Source organism: Copadichromis virginalis, linkage group LG4 (genome assembly GCF_057382275.1).
Source record: "Copadichromis virginalis isolate Kocher_CV1m ecotype Utaka linkage group LG4, C_Virginalis_male_GT1.1, whole genome shotgun sequence".
Classification (NCBI taxonomy): Eukaryota; Metazoa; Chordata; class Actinopteri; order Cichliformes; family Cichlidae; genus Copadichromis; species Copadichromis virginalis.
This window is the reverse complement of record NC_140621.1, coordinates 32358855-32375160: the sequence shown is the minus strand read 5'-3', so window position 1 is coordinate 32375160 and position 16306 is coordinate 32358855. Positions and strand designations below refer to the sequence as shown.

At 39.4% G+C, this 16306-nt stretch overlaps 1 pseudogene across 1 annotated transcript; it reads right to left on the bottom strand.

The window, feature by feature from the left end:
- Positions 1–10499: 10499 nt before the first annotated feature.
- Positions 10500–13157, bottom strand: LOC146711917 (uncharacterized; annotated as a pseudogene). The gene is made up of 3 exons (XR_014920301.1): positions 12422–13157; positions 12233–12349; positions 10500–11583 (listed from the first exon to the last, which is right to left on the bottom strand). The product of XR_014920301.1 is annotated as an uncharacterized LOC146711917 (transcript).
- Positions 13158–16306: the final 3149 nt, after the last annotated feature.

Genomic DNA, 16306 nt, shown 5'->3' with positions numbered 1-16306 from the left:
TCTTTGATTTGGCTCAACCGCCTGGTCCTCCGCCCCCGCATTTTTTCTTTTGTCAAGTATTTTATTGTCAAGGCATGGTAAATGATGAATAAATCCTGTCTGACTATTAACCTCGCTGTTGTCCCTCTCGTTCATTAGCTTAGGTTGTCTGGTGTTGCCCCCACCATGGTGGTGAGGGGGGGAGGTAACAACTGGCAATAAGTCAGACTTGTTCCGGTGGCTGTTTGACTCTGCCACAGCTGCGTTTTGTCACTGATTATTTTCATAGTTTTATGGGGAAAATATGTGCTGCTCTCAGCTAATAGGTTTCCTAACCTGTAAGACCAAATTGCCCTCTTTTGGTCTGTTTGATATCTGACTCATTCAGTGTGAAAGAAAGTGCTGCGGTATTTTGTTAATGGCATGCACTCTGCTTTTTTTTTTCGGTAAAGATCTGCCCTAGCAGATGCACAACACACATAGCCAGTAGCGGTTTTAGATACGGGCGACACGGGCGGTTGCCCGAGGTGGCATCGTGGTGGGGGGCGGCATCACAGGCATCGGCAAAAAATAAAATAAAATACTCGTACTCATGCTGCCCCGACGTCATGCCAGCGCATATTGGGAATGGCATAAGCACCGATCGGTTTTCTATCGCCCATTTGCTGGGAGTAAGGGCGCCCTTCGTTTGCGAGGTGCGCCTGCTGCTTGCGGTGCAGAGAGGAGAGGGCAGCATCTATTATGTGGGTTACAGTTGCTCCAAGAAGAAATGGTAAAAATAGCAACAGTAACAGACTAAACTCTAAACAATACATTATGTTACAGATTTTAATATTAATTAGTCATTGTCAATTGTTGATTTGTCCTGTTCTCATTGTATGACGAATTATGATGGCTGTTTGATAGCCGTTTGCATACTATGCATACTCTCTCTCTCTTCATGTGTGTGTGTGTGTGTGTGTGTGTATACACCAGTTTTATGTTACAATCCTTAACAGGTTTTGTGTGTGTGTGTGTGTAGGAGGAGGGGGGGGGGGTGTTCGCCCAGGGCGCCAAACAGGCTAGGACCACCACTGCACATAGCTCATGGTTCTGTTTCTATATATTGCAGATGTTGCAGTGGTTTAGGTATATCGAGGTCTTGTTCACAAGTGAGTGGAGAAAATGAGTGGGAGATCAACAGACGGATTGGTGCTGGGGCTGCAGGGATACAGACACTGTACTGGTCAGCTGTGGTGAAGATAAATTTACCAACCGATCAACATTCCTACCCTCACCTATAGCCACAAGCTTTGGGTAGTGACCAAAAGAATGAGAATACTGACTCAAACAGCATAAATGAGCTTTTTCCCTTAGACATAGGGTGAGGAGTTCAGCCATCCAGGAAGGGCTCAGAGTAAAGCCACTGCTCCACATTGAAGAAAACAAAAACATCCCTAATAAGAGGACTATAGCATCCCAAACAGCAGGAATTAACAAAACATCATCAGGCATTTTGCACATGTAACTCATGTAACAGGTGCAGAGGCTGCAGCCGGTTTAATATAAGATGTAATTCTTGCGGTTTTGGCCTGCAACCTTGGAAATTCTGCCTTCCAGGGACCTTTCATGACAGTAATTGCAGGCATTGGTTTTATCAGACTTTTATCAAGCTTAGAATCGAATTTAAATGAACGAACCTTACCTTATCTTGAGTGATTTTCCAAAACAACCGAACCAGAACCTCTCCTCACACTGTCTGCTGTCTTTACTTTGCACGCTGGAATATTACTCTCACGGAAGAGTGCAAACTCATGTGCTGGTGTTCCAGATTAACTGGTGTCACAGATTAACTGGTGACGGTTAAACAGATGTGTAGTAGATAACAAACCAGGAAATAAACAGTTAATATTTAATCTGTGACATTTGTCAGGTTAATTGTGTGGTGGCCCACTAGAGGGCTCCACTCAGACCCTGATCTTCAGGTGCACTGTCTAAAGCAGCGGTCCCCAACCCCCGGGCCTCGGACCGGTACCGGGCCGCGAGAGTTGAGGCTCAGGTGTGAAATGTATGGTTTTCAGGGTTTTTATCGGTTTTCAGCGTTATTTTGTTATCGTTTTTATCGTTAACTCTGTTTTCCTGGGTCTTTTCAAGTGTGTTATGAATAAATCTTCTTTTTTTCGGTACCAGTACTAGTTTTATTTTGTTGTATTTATCCGCGACACCTTAAAGGCCAGTCCATGAAAATATTGTCGGGCATAAACCGGTCCGTGGCGCAAAAAAGGTTGGGGACCGCTGCCCTAAAAGACTGGCAGCTCTAATTGCAGCAAAAGGTGGTTCTACAAAGTATTGACTCAGGGGGCTGAATAATTACGCACACACCACTCTTCAGTTATTTATTTGTAAAAAATGTTTTGAATCATGTATGATTTTCCTTCCACTTCTCACGTGTACACCACTTTGTATTGGTCTTTCACGTGGACTTCCAATAAAACTGATTCATGTTTGTGGCTGTAATGTGACAAAATGTGGAAAAGTTCAAGGGGGCCGAATGCTTTTGCAAGCCACTGTATTTTCAGATTGTTTCTATGCTTTGTTGGTTTCAACCTTTGACTCAACCTGGCTGTCACTGTGCACATGTCCTTTAATGAGTCACAGTGGTTTTAATGATTTACACTGAGTTACTAAATTGTAAATTGTGTTTAACATGGATGACTGAGAACCTTCACAGACATGATTAAAACTGTTCAATGTTTTGCAAAAAAGAGTGATTTATTAAAAAAGCTTAGGACACTGAGAATGTGGTTCAGAGAATGGGAAGTGTTTTAACATTTCAGATAAACTGTGGCTAAGGAGGATTTGGAGTAAATTATTTCAGTAATTCATATTAATTGCTATTTAATGTAAATTACACTTAGCACTAAAAAACAGTCTAACATTGCTCCTAATGTGACTATGATAATTGCAATTATGAGTGTTTATTAAGTAGCCCACTAGAGGGCTCCACTCACACCCAGTGTGGAGGAAGTGTGTTGCTGTGTTTTGTGGCACGATGTGTTCAGTTGATGTTTTTTTTTCTTTCTTTTTTCTTAACTTTATTTATCACATTTTAGACATACAGTCAAGTAAAACAGGAATCACATAAAAGATGACATTGTGGTAGTACAATGAGGAACAGAGAGAGGGAAAAGGACAGTGAGACAAAAGTGAGTACAAAAAATAAAATAAATTAAGGGGAACATAAATAAACAAAAGTTTGCAAGAGCCAAAATCAAGTTAGCACTTTCAGTCGGTTATAGATGTTAACAGTCTTGAGAGCCTTAGTGTTTTTTGATGAGGAGATTGTCCTTATATATTGTGCAAGTTCCATTTTTAATACAAGAAGTTCAGGCTTTCTGCCGAGGACTTTGCTTTTGTGTATATGAAATTTTGCCAAAAATAAAACCAAATTTATAAAGAAGAAAGCATCATTGTCCTTGTCTTTAAAATTATAATAGCCAAAGATAACATCCTTATAGTATAGTTGAAGATTAGGGAGAACAAAGTCAGTAATAAACTTGTGGAAATCCTTCCAGAATTTACATGTAAATTTACATGACCGAAACAGATGAGAAACTGTTTCAGGTTGCTCTTGACAGAAGGTACAATTTACATTTATTTCAGCCATAAATTTTGGACAAATATTGTTTGGTAGGGTAAAACTTATGAATCAACTTAAAGGAAATCTCTTTAATTTTGTTTGTTAAGAAAAACCTTTGTGGTAAAGTCCAAACTTTTTTCCATTCAATATCTGTTACAAAATTGGCCCAATAAAATATGGTTGATGGAACAGAGACCATTGCATCCTGAAAGAGAGATCTTATTTTGGTATTTATAGACTTATGAGAGGAAAAGCAAACATTGCCAAGAGAAGAATGTAACACATCCGGGGGAGTAACCTGTAGTGGAGCATCTGTGTAACATGGACAGACCAGATGGAATGGCATCGAACACTATTGAGAATTATTTAGGCGTTATCGGTACATTGTATCTCCTGAGGAACTCAGAGTAATTATAAAAGAGTCCATCTTCTCTATATAACTGACTAACCAAGATTATTCCATTATTAAACCAGTTATTTTAAAAAAGAGTTTTATTTTTATTAATAATATTGCAGTTATTCCAAATAAAACAGTTTTGTGGAGAGAAATTGTGTTTGTAAATCAGCACCCATGCCAAAAGAATTTGTTGATGAAAGTGAGAAAGTTTCAGTGGTATTTGTGTAATACTATAATTGCAGAGCAGTAGGAAGTTAAGGCTGCCTAAATTAGAGAACACATGATGTGAGATAAAGTTCCAGATAGAAGTGGGATTTTTTTAAATACTTTTTAATCCAGTTTATTTTAAAGGTGTTGTTAAGAGCACCGAAATCAATAACATTTATACCTCCTTTATCATATGAATTTAAAGCTACTGATTTACGCAAGTAGTGAGTTTTATTTTTCCATAAAAAATTGTATAATAATTTGTTACAGCTTCAAATACCTCGGAGTTCACATCACGCAGGACCTGTCATGGTCCTGTCACATCAACACTGTGGTGAAAAAGGCCCGACAGCGTCTCTACCACCTCAGACGCTTGAGAGACTTCCAACTGCCCTCCAAGGTGCTCAGGAACTTTTACTCGTGCACCATAGAGAGCATCCTGGCGGGAAACATCTTAACCTGGTTCGGGAACAGCACCATGCAGGACAGACGAGCTCTACAGAGGGTTGTGCGGTCAGCTGAGCGCACCATCCGCTCCGAGCTCCCTGACCTGCACTCAATCTACAGCAGGCGGTGCTGGACCAAGGCCAGGAAGATCGTGAAGGACCTCAGCCATCCCAACAACAGACTGTTCTCTCTGTTGAGGTCAGGAAAGCGATTCCGCTCCCTGAAGACCAACACAGAGAGACTGAGGAGGAGCTTCTTCCCACAGGTGATACGGTCTCTCAATCACACCACCACACAGTACTGACCCACACATATGGTTCTTACACACACACTGGACTTTCTGGACTTTGGTTTTGCACAACACTGGTCACTATATTCTTCATTTCCGGTTAATACTTGTACAGCTGCTGTTATTGTGTATATATTTATTTATATTTAGATTTCTTCATACATTCTTATATAGTTCTATATTGTGTATTTTGTTGTACAGTTATTTTATTTTCAACTTTAATTTATATATTTTATCTTATTCTTCCCAGTTAAATTTACCCTTCATTCTAATTTGTGTTGTACAGTTATTTCATTTTTAACCTTAATTTATATTTTATTCCTTCCTAGTTAAATTTACCCTTTTTAATTTTTCATATTTATTTCCTATCTTATTCATAGCCTTTTCCTTTTTTGTTTTCTTTAGGTCATGAGCAGTTGTCCAAGCATTTCACTACATATCGTACTGTGTATGACTGTGTACGTGACAAATAAAATTTGAATTTGAATTTGAATTTTTGAATTTGTTAATTGACTTACAGGTTGTGACTGGGCAGCATAGGTTAGACGGGAGATACCTTCAGCCTTCGATAGTTCAGTTGATGTTGGAGAGGAATAGGGCTTTGGAGTTGACGTCACGCCGCAGTGCATTGAGGCGCCCAGACGCCAAGAGACGGTACTTTGAAAAAATTGTGTGCATCGGTAATGTGGACCCGTATGAAATAAGGAAGTGGAGTGGAAACCCAGATGACCTACCGCCGTTGTCCTATCCCATGTCACCATTACTGGATACACTGCAGGACCACAGCAAGGCAGTGAGTTTGTTTGGAATAGAAAACTATTACACCAACTACACTACACAGTCACCCACATTACCCCAATCCCTGGAGTGTTTACACAACAGAGACGCTGAGTCCCTTGGCCTTCCTGATCTTCAGGTGCACTGTCTAAAGCAGCGGTCCCCAACCCCCAGGCCTCGGACCGGTACCGGGCCGCGAGAGTTGAGGCTCAGGTGTGAAATGTATGGTTTTCAGGGTTTTTATCGGTTTTCAGCGTTATTTTGTTATCGTTTTTATCGTTAACTCTGTTTTCCTGGGTCTTTTCAAGTGTGTTATGAATAAATCTTCTTTTTTTCGGTACCGGTACTAGTTTTATTTTGTTGTATTTATCCGCGACACCTTAAAGGCCAGTCCATGAAAATATTGTCGGGCATAAACCGGTCCGTGGCGCAAAAAATGTTGGGGACCGCTGCCCTAAAAGACTGGCAGCTCTAATTGCAGCAAAAGGTGGTTCTACAAAGTATTGACTCAGGGGGCTGAATAATTACGCACACACCACTCTTCAGTTATTTATTTGTAAAAAATGTTTTGAATCATGTATGATTTTCCTTCCACTTCTCACGTGTACACCACTTTGTGTTGGTCTTTCACGTGGAATTCCAATAAAACTGATTCATGTTTGTGGCTGTAATGTGACAAAATGTGGAAACGTTCAAGGGGGCCGAATGCTTTTGCAAGCCACTGTATTTTCAGATTGTTTCTATGCTTTGTTGGTTTCAACCTTTGACTCAACCTGGCTGTCACTGTGCACATGTGCCTTAAATGAGTCACAGTGGTTTTAATGATTTACACTGAGTTACTGAGTTACTAAATTGTGTCAAATTTAGCAAAAGCTGTTCAATGTTTTGCAAAAAGAGTGATTTATTAAAAAGCTCAGGACACTGAGAATTTGGTTTAGAGAATGGGAGTAAGTGTTTTACCATTTCAGATCAATTTTAAGCAGAGGCATGGCCAAGGAGGATTTGGAGTAAATTATTTCACTGAATCATATAAATAGTGGTGCAACGGATCACGGTTTATCCGTAACCCGAACCGATCCCACTCCACGGATCGGCACGCATGTGATCCGAAGATTCGAAAAAGAAGGAAAAAAAGCATGTGTATGGTGCGCATAGTCAGTCTGTCAAGCGATAGTTATGGCCAGCGCTGGCGGTCCAAGTGGAGGAGCAGAGGAGTTTGCGGCATTTAAGCAGCCCTTCGCTGCCCAATCCGACCGGGCTAAAGCTATTACAAAAGCTACTACAAAAGCTACTGGGGCCCAACTACAAATGGGTGGACCTCCAGGTCAACAGAAAGCTATGTGACCGTGACCACTCATTATATCACAGCAAAATGGCTCTTAGAACCGGATCTTTGACGTGAACGACGCGAGCCGACTCCTTATCGCGAGCCGTGGGGTGTTTTTTTTCTTTCTCGCACCCTCTCGCACTTTTTTCCGCTTCACTGTGGTTTGCAGTGTTTTGTGTTGTTTCACTTTAAATTTATTTAAAGGGAAAAAGCTGAAAATTTAAATAGTTAAAAGTTGAAATGTGAATAGTTGGTTTTTGTATTATATGATTTATTACATTTTCTGTGGAGTGAATAAATAAAAGTATATTTACGGTGGCCCCTAGAGACAAAGCACGTAAAAACTCCAAAACACGTAAAAACTCAGAAGCACATAAAAACTCAAAACACGTACAAAACACAACACAAGTGCTCCAGGATGCTAGGCGCAGTATTGAGCTTTTGTTACCTAGTGGCTACACAAGCCAGCAAGTACCAACGACCGGATTTGGTGTGTGGTAGTAACAGGTAAATGAACTTTTTTTTAAAATTATTTGAATATATATGAGTGCCTGTGTATAAATACACAAACAATACACATATGCTGTCATGCTTTCAATTGTGTAATTTAAGTGATCTAGGTAGCTCTGTTTTGGAAGTTCAGTTCATGCTAGAAATGTGTTTTGGAGTTTGTACGTGTTTTGTCTCTAGGGGCCACCGCATATATTTATATATAAACATATATAAATAAAACCCCTTTTTTTACATTAGTAATTCATTTTGTGCATAATTTTATATTATTGTTAATAATAAATTAATTAAAGCAACAAAACAACCTGAAGAGCCGGTTCGGAGCCGAAAGTAGAGTAGAATGGGAGGGAGAGCCTTCAGTTTTCAGGCCCCTCTTCTGTGGAACCAGCTTCCAGTTTGGATTCGGGAGACAGACACTATCTCTACTTTTAAGATTAGGCTTAAAACTTTCCTTTTTGCTAAAGCATATAGTTAGGGCTGGACCAGGTGACCCTGAATCCTCCCTTAGTTATGCTGCAATAGATGTAGGCTGCCGGGGGATTCCCATGATGCATTGAGTTTTTCCTTTCCAGTCACCTTTCTCACTCACTATGTATTAATAGACCTCTCTGCATTGAATCATATCTGTTATTAACCTCTGTCTCTCTTCCACAGCATGTCTTTAGCCTGTCTTCCTTCTCTCACCCCAACCGGTCGCAGCAGATGGCCGCCCCTCCCTGAGCCTGGTTCTGCCGGAGGTTTCTTCCTGTTAAAAGGGAGTTTTTCCTTCCCACTGTCGCCAAAGTGCTTGCTCATAGGGGGTCATATGATTGTTGGGTTTTTCTCTGTATCTATGAAGCGCCTTGAGGCGACTTTTGTTGTGATTTGGCGCTATATAAATAAAATTGAATTGAATTGAATTGAATTGAATTGAATTGAAAGAGCCGTTCTCTAAAAAGAGCCGGAAATCCCATCACTAATACATAAGCATGTATTTGAATCTGTAAATATCCGAATGGTGACTCAGTGACATTATCCCATATTGTTCTGTGGATAAGATGGTACCAGCCAACAGCAGCAACAATGTTGTTAAACCAGCTGTGATCATAGCGGTGCTAACAGCTCGAGGTTTGAGACAGTTACACAACAAATAAGGTTCCTGATCTAAAATGCTTAAGGTGTCTGTAACGAATGAGAAGCAGGAGCAGGAAACTCACCAGTGTGCTCTCTAGATGCAGGGTGATGAAGTAAAGGATTAATATATCTACCGTTTCCTTATTTTCTCAGATAAGTCACTGAAGATTAAAAACACAGACAAGAGATTCAGATTCAGTTGTCAAAATAACTTTATTGTCCACTTTTTTTGTTACAAACAAAATGTGTCTTAATTTGAGAAAAATGTAATTCAATTGATAAAGATTATCCATGTTTATATCCATATTAACATGTGTTTTATCTATATGTTGTCTTTTTACTATGCACTTGTACAAGAATAAACTACAACAAATTAAGAACACAACACACCTCTTTATATAAAACAAATTTATATGCTAAAATTAACATTAATCACAGAATAAATGAGGGAGACTGATAGCTTCAAAGTTAGAGAGAGAAGGGGCGACTATCCACAGGCAGGTGTGGCAAAAGTACAGATATTCTTTACTTAAACAGAAGTACAGATGTTTGTGCTAAAATACTTTACTACTCCAAAAAATGCATCTGTACTTTGAGTAAAAGTGAAAAAGTAAAGGGTATATTAATGTAATAATAAAATAATATTAGTACAATCAAAAGCTTTTTCTTTCTTTCTTTTTTTTTTTTTTTTTTTTATTTTTCCTTCACAGCTGCATCTAAACTAAATCTACTACATCTTCACCAAAAACACCAAATAACAAGTCTTTTTCTTTTCTTTTCTTTTTTGAAACAGTAAGGATTAGAAAGAACAGATATTTTCGTTAAAGTGTAGTAAGTATAATGTAAGGTAAGTAATGGAGAGAAAACCTCATATATATATATCTATCCAGATCAACGCCAGTAAAACCAAGGAACTGGTGGTAGACTTCCGCAGGCACAAGCATTCTCCACTGCAACCACTGAACATCCAAGGTATGGACATTGAGGCTGTGGACAGCTACAGGTACCTTGGTGTTCATCTGAACAATAGACTGGACTGGACTCATAACTCAGACGCCCTCTACAGGAAAGGGCAGAGCAGGCTGTACCTGCTGCGGAGACTCAGGTCGTTTGGAGTGGAGGGCCCACTCCTGAAGACCTTCTATGACTCTGTGGTGGCTTCTGCTATCTTTTATGGTGTGGTCTGCTGGGGCGGCAGCATCTCTGCTGGGGACAGGAAGAGACTGAACAGGGTGATCCGAAGGGCCAGCTCTGTTCTAGGATGCCCTCTGGACCCAGTGGAGGTGGTGAGTGACAGGAGAACGGCGGCTAAGCTGTCATCCCTGTTGGACAACATCTCCCACCCCATGCAGCAGACTGTGACAGCACTGAGCAGCTCCTTCAGTGGGAGACTGCGGCACCCACGGTGTGGGACGGAGAGATTTCGCAGGTCTTTCCTCCCCACTGCTGTCAGACTCCATAATAAAGACTTTAACTGATCAAGCACACACATCCATACATATGCAATAATACTAAGTGCAATAATCCTTTCTGTCATCGTTGTATTTTTACTCAGTTGTATATAGTATTTGTATTTGTATTCTATTTTTATCTTATTGTATATTTATTTTATTTTATTCTACTGTATATAGTATTTTATTCTATTCTGTACAGTTGTGTACTGTATTTATTCTTATTGTATTCTAATTTTTGCCTCATAACTTTTGCACTGTCCACTTCCTGCTGTGACAAAACAAATTTCCCACGTGTGGGACTAATAAAGGTTATCTTATCTTATCTTATCTTATATATATATATATATATATATATATATAAATTGAAACAGTAACTGTTTATATGGTAAAGCATAATGAATTATGAAATTTGATCTCACTTCCTTTGTGCATTAATTGTAGTAAACAATAAGGAATTTCATTAGTACATACAATGCAGTAATCTCTGTATTCAGAGATTATACCTTCTGTTTCTATGGAGATTTAGCTTGTTGTCTCAGGATAAAATGGACTTTCCAGGATGCCTTTGTTTTTCTCTGATTTTCGAAGACCTTTCTTCAGAGAGTCACAAATCTTCTGCCATGAGTCGATCTCTGAGCTCCAAAGTGCAGCTCTGGCTTGGATGACCTGGGAAACTTTTGCCTCACAGCCTTTTGCCAGACTGGTGCCGTCTCTGTAGATGAAGAAAATATCCATGCCAAGGAAGAGATCATTGAGAGCGATGATCCCACCCCTTGATGTCTTTGAGAGAGAGCAAGAGATCCTTTGAGAGCTGCCTCACCAATATCTGGGATATCTGAGGCCAGCCTGCTTGCATTACGTAATGCTTTTCCTTCCTGAGCCAAAACTTTACCAGCACTCGGAAACACTTTGGCAGCAGAGGTAGCATCAGTAACTAAATCAAAAGTGCCCTTTCCAACAGTCCAAACTTTAGATGCAATCCTGCTTACTCCCACAGCCATCTCTACCTTACTTGTTTCTATTCCACACACTCGTTGATCGGTCACTTTTTGCAGACAATCTTGAAGACTCTGTACATCTTCCATGAAGTTCTTGAAAACTTCACCAGCTTTTGTTTGATGCTTATGATTAACTTTCATCTCTGCTCCAGTGGTCACAGCACTGTTAAGACCACTGGTGATTCCCAGCCCAACACCAGTCATTGTCAATGCTAGTGATGCTCCTGCTGTTACAGGAATTAACGCCAAGCCAACAATGGACAGCACACCACCAATCGCCCCTGCTGAACTGCCTGCCACACTGGAGATCTTTGAACCCTTACTCATCTTGTCTAGCTGAACAGCACACTGCTCCAGCTCATCTAGGAACTTCAACATCCTGGGCTGGTGTTCTTCAAACTTACTGATGAAATCCTCACCAGCCTTTTCCTTGAACATGAACACCATTCGGAAGTTTGGGTCCATCCTGAAAATGCCAAAATTAAAGTTAGACTAAAAACCTTATTTTAGTAAAGGATGGAAACAATGCGATGTGAAAAGAAGGCACTACTGGCTCACATCCCAAGCAAGTGCACCAAAAGAGGTTGGAGCAACTAAAGGGGCTGAAGAATCACCCCTTCACTGAGAGTGTGCAGTTGACATCTGATGGTAACAACCTTTCCAGTAGGTGTTTGCCAACAACCATCCATTTGTAGTCTTTGTTGAAAAATAATTCCAAAGTTTAAAAACAAACAAACAAAGAGAACTGCATTTTCTTCTTTAATTGCAATAATTTGATAGATTCTTTTATTGTGAGCTAAGTTCTAGTTGGACCACTAGTATTAGTGAAAACATCCAGCTGTTCATTTATGGTGCATTTGTTAATGTTCTACAATCTTTTCTTTTTTCAATTTTTTGAGGTACAAAATTAACCTGGTAATGTTTTGACAAAAATCCTTATTAAACTTAAAAACAATCTATTTATTTTGCTGACCCACTGATTCACAATGGTTTCTTTAAATCTCTCACATGACCATAAATAGCATCATAAACGCCTCACTTTAGAGATATGGAATTTCAGATATTATTCTGACAGATAAAGATTTGTGAGTGATGCTGTGTACTGATAGACTTACCTGATTTCTTCAAGCAGATAAATATGATGAAGCATACCTTGTATGCCAGCCTCAGACAAATCCACATTCAAGTCTACCACGGCCTTTGTGCTCTTCAGCTAGATATCATTTATGGCACTGTGGAAGAAACAGTTACACTTCTTATGTGTTCTTGCTTCAAAACAAAATGTGCTCTTTATTAGATGTTACCTTTCCTCCAGCTTCTCATGGATTATCTGGGTGGTCACTATGTATCTGTCCAGCTGATATGCCAGCACATCCACATTCTCAAGTTTGGGGAGGAAGAAGACTTTTGAATCTCTTTTAAACTCCAGCAGCAGAGGGCAGATTTGTTGTGCAGCACTGATGACAGACTGAATATGTTCAAGTCTGATCCCTTCAGGCAGGTGTAACTCCTGGTTTTCTCTAAATACTTGCAGTGAGGTGACTGCCAGCTTCTCCACTGCATCCAAGAAAGGCTCGAGTTTCTCCTGGCCTCTCAAAACGTACTCCAACACTTCAGTCAGCTCCTTCTCCAGCTTTTCCCGCCTGCTATCTGCACTTACTTTGTTCTTTATGAATTTCAGAAAGGTCTTGCATTTTTCCTCTGAATTGTAAACATGTGTGATTTTCAGGTCTAGTGCGTCAATGCCATCTTTGATATCCATCAAGGTGTCTAACTCAGTCTCTGTCCACAGCAGCCATTTAGAGAACCCCTCACAGAATCCTGTCACTGTGTGGATGTAGGTCAGGGTGTCTGTGATGTAGCGGCATAAGGCCGTCTGTTGCTCCTTTCTATAAGACAAAACAATACTGTCTGTATGTTGATTTATCTCGGCTGATACGGAGTCAAAACAAAACAGAAAAAAATTATTTTTCCTCATTCTATGATTATGCTGAAAATATTTAACTTCATTCTTCATTCTTATTATTTGCATACAAAAACTGAATAAGACAAACATATTTTCTGGCTTTTCATTAAATATAATTACTTGTGCAGATCATACTTGTGTTTTTGCAGTATATAATATGGCCAGCTGTAGCGCAGATAGTTTTCACTTTACCTTTTCCCCGACATCCTTTGCCTTCACGTCTTCACGAGCACTGTTTTCCTCTGGTTTATGTTGTTTGACAGAAAAAAAGATTTAAAATTGTTTTAAGTTAAGCAGAGATATCAGTTGGTATGGTTGAGGAGCTTGTTTTAAAACCTTCATTCAGGTAAGTTTGGTTGGTTTTGCTTTCACTCCTAATAAACGCTACAAAGAAACCACGCCCACTTCTGTTGTTATCTCATAACAACACGTTCTCTTGAATTGGCTAACAAAAAACTAATTTAGCTAGCTTACCGCACATGTGGTGTGGCAAGATATATGCACTTAAATGTTAAGTGATTCGCTGTTCCACGAAATTGCTAATCTTCACCCATAAAACTGCTAAAATCAACTTTGTGAGCTCACTCTTTCTGTATTTTTTGTGTTTTAAATTACAAAAATAAAAGAAAAAATTCTGCAGACACTGCCGCTGATCTAATATGAAAAAACACTAAAAAAAAAAAAAGGGTGTCACCGTGTAATCTTGAACAGCACCGAAAATGTTTTACCTAATATTACAGTTGTTCTTTTTATTGATTTTATTATTAGTTTTTTTTTTAATACGTAAGAGAATAGAATAGAATAGCTTTTTATTGTCACTGTTACAAGAACAGTGAAACGCAGTTTGGCATTTCTCCATGTGTGTGAACTACACAATAGCGTAAGTATCTACACAATAACACAGACAAATTTATATTTACACAAGAAAGATATGTACAAGTTACACCTGCAAACATATGGATACACCCATACAAACATACACGCACATACATACATATATGCATATATACATATATGTATGCATACATACATACACACACATATTTCCACATTCAGGCTTACATATATATACACATACATTTACATGCCATCTGAGGAGCAGGTGCATTGAGAGGTGCAGTGTGATCAGTGGTATTGCACATTGAGTGTGTGTGTGTTGGGGGGGTGCTGTTGCCACTATACTAAATAAAGTTATAATAAATACAGTTTAAAGAGGTAGGAATGTTGGTTGCATTAAAGTATAAATAGAAATACGGATTATAAATAAGATGTAATGTCCATGAGTATTGGCAGTGCAGTTAACCTCCAATCAGGAGGTAGGCCATGTTTAACAGCCTGTGGGTAAAAACTTCTGTTGAGTTTGTATTCGACCTGATGGACCTGTAGCATTTACCAAAGGGAAGGGTGGGGGGGGGGGGGGGGGGGAGTGTCCAGGGTGCGAGGGGTCTTTGATGATGATACTCGATATCTGCTGAAGTCTGCCAGTATAAATGTCTCTGAGGGGGGTTAGTGAAGTGCTAATTGCCTGCTCTGCTGCTCTCACCACCCGCTGCAGTTTCCTCTTGTCCTCCACAGTGCAGCAGTTGAACCATAGTGTGCAGCAGAAGGCTCTCAATGGTGGAGCAGTAGAAGTTTACTAGCAGTCTCTGGGGTAATTGGGCCTGGCGTAGTTTCCTGAGGAAGTACAGCCTTTGTTGTGCTTTCCCTACCTGGTGGGAAATGTTTGTGGACCGGGTAAGGTCGGCCGAGATGTGAATTTAAAGCTTTCTACCCTTTCTACCTCCTCTCCATCAATGTAGAGAGTAGAGTGCTCAGATCGCTTTGTTCTTCTGAAGTCGATTACCATCTCCTTGGTCTTGGCTGTGTTCAGATGCAGGTTGATGTCGTCACATACAGATAAGTTTGGTTGGTTTTGCTTTCACTCCTAATAAACGCTACAGAGAAACCACGCCCACTTCTGTTGTTATCTCATAACAACACGTTCTCTTGAATTGGCTAACAGAAACTAATTTAGCTAGCTTACCGCACATGTGGTGTGGCAAGATATATGCACTTAAATGTTAAGTCATTTGCTGTTGCACGAAATTAGTAATCTTCACCCATAGAACTGCTAAAAGCAACCTTGTGAGCTCACTCTTTCTGTAGTTTTTGTTTTAAATTACAAAAATAAAAGAAAAAAATCTACAGATTCACATTCTTAGTTACCTGTGATATGATCGAGTATGATGACGTCACTGCCGCTGATCTAATATGAAAAAACACTTTATCAAAAAAAGGGAGTCGCTGTGTATTCTTTAAAAGCACCGAAAATGTTTTGCCTAATATTACAGTTGTTCTGTTTTATTGATTTTTTTATTTTTATTTTTTTAATACGTAAGAGCGTGATTATCCAAAGCAGACAGTAAAATGACTGCATGTATTGAGAGAAGTTGGAGAAGATATGTTAAAGCTGTAACAGAAAGAACCACAGGTTAAAAATGTACAAGGATTTCCAACTATGAAAAGGAACAGTTTATAAAACTGGTCCAATAAAGTCACCTAAGTGCTAGCAGTAACATTACCCAGCATACATCACTCACAACATCAATGCAATATACAAAAGTAATAATCTGTAATTCATTTTATCTGCTATAATTTTCTCTCAGGTAGTTGTTTACATTATATAATTTAATCTGTGATTTTGAAAATAGCCTATATAAATATAACGACAACAGGCTCTTCCGTGGCAATCTGTTGTCGTCAATAAACAACGTTTAGGTGAGCAAAACAGTATTCAATAGGAGTGCCCTGCACGTTAATTCTTGACACGAGGGGAGTAGTGAAGTGAAGTGAAGCAGAGGGACCCTGACCATGCGTCGCACATTTGACGAGTTGGGAGTGAGAACGTGTTGGAGTACCATAGATAACTCCCATGTGAGCTGTGTCCTCGGAAATCTGGACTCGTGTGGAGTTTCCATGGAAAAAGCGGTAAGAACTTTACACCACTATATTCAAATAAATAGACTATTACTGAAATACAAGTGTTGTATTATAAACTATGACATAAATCTAGAGGTGCTATTAACAGGTTTTATAAAGGACACCTCCTTGCCTTTATAGTCTTATTCTTGAGCATTTTTAGTTCTCTAACATCAAGAAGTTGGTATGTGTTTCATGGTTTCTAACAAGCCTTTTACAGTTACATTAGTTAATTACACCCAGGGTTTAACCATCCACTGAGAAC